This window comes from Acanthisitta chloris, unplaced genomic scaffold, assembly GCF_000695815.1.
Source record: "Acanthisitta chloris isolate BGI_N310 unplaced genomic scaffold, ASM69581v1 scaffold24297, whole genome shotgun sequence".
Taxonomy (NCBI): Eukaryota; Metazoa; Chordata; class Aves; order Passeriformes; family Acanthisittidae; genus Acanthisitta; species Acanthisitta chloris.
Genome location: NW_008683520.1, coordinates 1 through 6005, shown reverse-complemented (window position 1 = coordinate 6005; position 6005 = coordinate 1).

Genomic DNA, 6005 nt, shown 5'->3' with positions numbered 1-6005 from the left:
TGCACCAGTTTGTCAACACCTGTCCTGGGGGATCCAAAACCAGACACAGTGTCTGAACATGGGGCAATGAGTGCTCAGCAAGGGGACTCAATCCTTCCCCACAATGGCCTGGGATGCTGTCAGCCTCCTCTGCTGTCATCAGGGAGGCCACTGGCTCCTGTTCAGCACATTATCTGCAGAGACTTCTGGGACCTTTTTGGCAGAGCCCAGCCTCAACTCACACTGCCACAGAGAATTCCTTCTCAAGTGCAGCCTGTCCTCATGAAAATAAACTTCATGTCCCTGCTGATCCATTCCCCTGGCCTGGCTTCTTCTCCTGAGCAGCAGCTCCACCCTCAACAGTCTACTTCCCATCATGGATGCAAGTGCCCTCAGACACCTTAAACAACCATTTCAATTAAAAAATTAAGAATGCTTCACAAATTTACAAGTAGTTTAGAGGCTGCCATTTGATACATGGCAAGTAAAGAGCAACCAGGCAATGTCTTCCTATCCCATTTCAAGCAGACTCCACCAAGCACACTCAGTCCTCTCATTCTCACACAGACAGCACGGTTTGGATTTATTATCAAGCTGGGAGGAGAGATGAGACTATCAGAGCCTTCCCTTCAGTACTTCAGAATCAGTGTCACAAAGAAATGGAAAGTAGAAACATTTGGGTTAGAGACAGACAGGCTGCTGCATGGGTGAGAGTATGAACATAGCTCTGCCCTTACATAAGCACCAGGGGAAAAAAAGAGAATTGCATTATTTTTGTCCTATAAAATTATTACACTAGTATAGATACGTGCCATCTCTAGAAAGCTAGCACTACTTCCTCAGGAAGCACTTGCTTCCTTGCAAGTTACCTGTGCTGTTTACAGTCTCAGACAGGAACTTTACATAACCTGTAATAGCTGAGTTCAAATCTGAAGCACTTCTAATGGTTTTTAAGAAGAGGAAAGAGGGATGAGCCTTCTGGCCATGAGAGATATACTTCAGACAACTGCTTCTAAAAATTTACTGCTAGAATCAGAACTCTGGGGTCACATCCTGCAGGAGACCAACATCGCTGTTGAGACTGCAACATGAACACATTTCAGAAAGGCTGGTTTTATTAACCAAAAAAAACATATCTTCTGCTGAATTAAGTGTTATGCTCCTTCATCTTCAGTTCTCCATGTACTGCACAGTTGCCTGCTGAAACAGAATGACACTTTTTGTAGCTCATCAGGATGCATAATCTAAAACAACTGGAGAATTGAAGACAAGGACATTAGCTGAGTGTGTCTTACTGGCTCCTTCACTCCCAATCATGTTAATCATGTGTACTTACTGCCAGAGTCAGGTTTCAAAGCTAATTCTCTGTCAAAATAAGTGGCAGTTTACTACTCTCACAGCAATCATTTGTTATTTTGCAGACAATCTTTGCATGTGTAGCCTGGAAGAAGGGAAGGGAAAAAAAAAGGTCTCAAGCCTACTTAGAATTCAGCAAATTTGACAGCCACAAAACAAGTGAATCAAGCTTTGCCAGCCGGTCTTCAGGTTTTAAGCAGCAACTGTTTTAAGCTTTTTTTTTTTCCCCAAATAAAAATCAGGGTCGGTCCCTCAGATCCAAACACACCACAGTATCTATTTGTAAGCACTCCTAGGTAAGAGAAACAGAGCATTGTCCATGGCATAGCTAATGCCCTTACACCACTTCAGGCCAGCAGTGGCACTAGCATTGAGCTGTCATTTACAATTTCTCTTAGAAACTGCAGCTTCTCATTTCTTCTTGTTAAGCAAGAAATACTTGTTTTCTAGTCAATCTCACCAACATTTTAATGTGAAAATCAGCTGGCTAACTGCAGGCAGGCACTTACTTGGGCTAGTCACTGGCATAGGAGAGGGAAAGGAGATAGTTCACAGCACATAGGTTTCACTTTGTTCTTCCTGAGGGTCACAGTAAAACTGCATCCAGGAAACAAGAGAACATTCATTGCACTACTTCTATTTTTGGGGAAGATTTTGTACAATTTGTGTAAGCAAGTTAAAGCAGATTTGTTTCACAGAACGGAGGTGATCTCTCCAACCCAACTTCTCGTGCAGGGAGACAAAGCCAGTTGCCCAGGACCTTATCTGTCCAGGCAGCTAGTGAAGATCCCCAAAGATGAAGGCTCCACCACCTCTCACCACCATGAATCTACAGGCAGATGGATGCTCCACACAGCTGAGGACAAAGGGATCTCCATGCCACTCTATCTCCACACTCCATTACAGTCCTACAGGCAGCTGGAAGCTCATAGCTGAGGACAACAGTAGCTCTGCACAAGGGACCTTCTCTGTACCCTATCACTGGCAACTGGAAGGACCCCACAGGTAAGGGCAGAAAGATTTCTGCATCACCCTTCATCTCCACCCATTAGGGTCCTACAGACAACTGGAAACTCCCCACAGCTGAGGGCAGGAAGATTACTGCGAAGTGATCCATTTCCATACCTCCTAAGACCTCTGTATTCTATCACCTCTGTACCCAGTCACTGTCCTACATGGAGCCAGAAGCCCTCCAAAGCCAAACTAACCTCCACACCACCCTCCCTCCCTGCACTCCTCCACAGTCCCACCAGCACCTGGAGAATCCCCACAGCCAGGAACAGTTACCTCTCCACCAGCTTACAAAGATCCTCAAAACAGTTTCCCATGCCTGAACCCATTGGCTGGTTCTTCCAGCTTGTGCTGTCTATTTTGGGAACCTTCTGGAATGGTTCCTTGCTGTTCTGCTGTCATCATATTTGTAAGTCTACACACAGTTATCTTTAACCATGTAACTATGTGATATGTACACATACACAAATATGCACAAAATGTACAAATGAATAAATCTGAGGCTGCCCAGAGAAACTCAAGTGGGAGGAAGGCATCTGAGTAAACAGGGCTCCCCACAAGGCCAGTACACAAGCCACCTCTTATCTTGGCCCAAAAGAAAACAAGAAACCTTTCACAACTGCCTTTTTCTACAGCCATTTCCACATGTTTTTTTTTCAATAAACTGGACTGAAACTTACTATGTGTTACACAAAGCAAGTCTTAATGCTCAAGTCTTATTTCTGATACCTGAAAACTTGTGTGTAAATACAGCCCAGTGATACCTTTTCCTGCTTCTATAACACCAACAGCAAGAGAAGTTTTATTTATCAATCAGTGCAGACAGCCATGCCACCAAGTGCAAGTTTCAAGACTATTCTAATGAACTTCAGAGGGTTTAATGCCTTAGAACAGGCAATAAAGTACAAAACAGAGCTCCCCCATTTCACAAAGTTGCTCACATGCTCCCAGTAGCATCAGTTGTACCAGGATGGGGCTTTGCCCCAGTCTACCTAGAACCAGCTATTTCAATAATTCAAATTTTATCTTCCATTTAACACATTATTACAATGAATTTTTTCGTGGCCAAGTCCTAGACTTGCTTTTCCCATTTTTGCTCTAAAAATTCACTTTCCAAGTCTTAATAAGAAAAAAATATTGCAAGTCATACAACAGGAGCAAGTTACTGGTCTCTATCAAGTCCATTTCCTCTTGAAAGGCATCTCAGAAACTACAAAAATTAACAGAACACACTCCAAAATCACCCCAAAACCAACCAAGCCACCTTGTTAGCAGGGAAGCAGCTCTCTACACTTCACTTGAGACAATGACACTGAGTCCACACTGACAATGAGTCCATGAATTAGTAAAATAGAAGTACAGTGAACAGAACCTGCACAAACAGCTCCTTTAGAGCTAACTCCAGTTCCCCCCCTCTCCCGGGGTGATGTTCTAGCAGTGCCTTTGTAACAGCCACAAAACCTCCCCTCCTCCCAGGTAGTGCTCCACCAGCACTACCCAGGAGCAGTTTGTACACAGACTGCTCTGACACAGCTTGCCACACAAGCCAGACTCCTTTAGGAGACTCAAGGCAGATTTGGAAGTACAATAGGAAGATTAGGAAGTGGATGAAAAGGAACTAAAGGGAGAAAATACAGAACAATAGCTAATTGTTCACATAGTTTACCAAGGAGGGGGTGCCTTGTGCCTCCAAGCTCATCTCAGAGGCAACGCTCAGCAATTAAGGAGAGAGAATGCCAGAAGCACTAATGAAGATGCAGGACACTGGTGAGAGAGGGGAAGAAAGCATAAAGCTCATCCCAAGTCAGGTTTCCTCCACCCACCCACACTCCAGCATCAGTTTATAGCTGAGGTGAGCACGTACACACAAACCACAAAGGATGAAGAGCACAACTCTTAGTACTAATTACAGCAAGCAATTTTCAATTAAGTTAGAGGACAAAAGCCTCCCACAGCTAAATTGCAGCTGTGAATGTAGCGCATAGATTTTTCCTTGATCAGAGGCAGCACAAGTCCCTGAGGCCCAGGAAGCTCAGGGTCGGGAAGGGGGAGACACAGGCAGCTCCTCATCAAGTCTGATAAGAAGAAAATCTCCAGAGGCCTCATTTCCTAGGTTTGGGTTGAAACATGAAGGTATTGGATAAACAAAGCCTTCTCATGCCATACTTCCTGGTTTCTCCTTGCCTTCCCATGCCACATCACCTTCACCTCATTTGTTTACACCCTCTGCAGAGCTTCTGAACCACCCCTGACCCCTGCCAAGTAGTCCTCAGTTCTCCTTCTCCAGGTGACAGAGTTATCTAATTGCCCAGGAACTCTACTGGAAACCTCTCTGAGGAGTTCCAAGCTCACCAAGTTCACAGGAAAGGTCATGGTTATCACCTAGGGAAGGAAGGGTAAACAGGTACATTCAAACAGACTGCTGTCTACATTTTATTGCTTAATTACAGCCTCAGAAGGAGCTCTAGAAACGGTGAAATTTCACTATTGCTGGTTTTAATCAAAGTAGATTTTCCCCAGTATAAGGTGTCCTACTTCAAACATTTTTAGGAGAAAAACACAGTAATCTGTTCAAAAAAACCAAACCGACAAGAAAAACTTTTCAACATGCTAACCAGAAGTTATCTAAAAAAACATCTACCAGAGTTCAATCTGGGTTATCAAGTGTATTATCAAGAGTGCCATTTCCCTTTTCCACTCCTTCCCTCCCCTATTATTCCTGGATATTTTCACAGCAGCCGTTCTGAGTGCAGAATGTGCAGATGGCAACGGCTAATTCCTGCAAAACAGAGGAGAGAACACATTTCCAAAGAGCTGAAAGCCCATCTAAGGGCCATCAGGTGTTTACTTTCAGCCCTCCTGCTTTGATCCTGACAGGACAGAATTAAAGGGAAAATGGTACGAACACACTGGTGATCCCAATTAATTAAAGAGAAGTAAGGAGACAGAAAACTAAAAAAAGAAAGATATAAGTCAGGAGATACAAGGCTAAACCACTGGTGTATTGGTAGTTTACCTTCCCCTATCACCAAGGTATATTTTTAAAGCACAAATCATGATGGTTAGACAAATCAGCTGCAAAAAAAAACCAAAATAACCCTTTCAACAATAAGATAAGCAAAGTAACCTCCAACACCACCTAATTATCATTGCTTTGGATGGTTTAATTCCAATTAATCAAGCCTGCAGTGCTCCTGACACTATGCTGGAGCTGCAAAAGAAAAGAGAATGGCAGAACCTGGACCACCATAGACTGTTTCTTAAATTCAGGAAGCTTAGGAAAACAACTCCGTTTTCAGCCACTGAACACTCCTCCCTGACACCTGGTTCCACCAGACACAAGTTCCTGCCTTCCCGAAGGAGCAGGAGCAACGCGGAGCAGGTGCTGTGGAGGAGGATGACATCATGCCACCCCCTCGCAGGTATAGCCGCAGTCTCACCTTTCCCCTCTCACAGGTGAGGAATCCCTCAAGCACATCAACCTGATTCAACCGGACCCAGAGGGTGTTTTTCCAATAGCAGGACTCAGCTGAGGCAACGCTGAAGAGGGAGAAGGGACCAGGAAACACCTCAGGCACCAGACAGGATGGGAAGGAGACGGCGTGTCCCTTGGAACCCACGGCAAAACACCCCTGGGAGGGCGGAGAACTCCCGCGGGG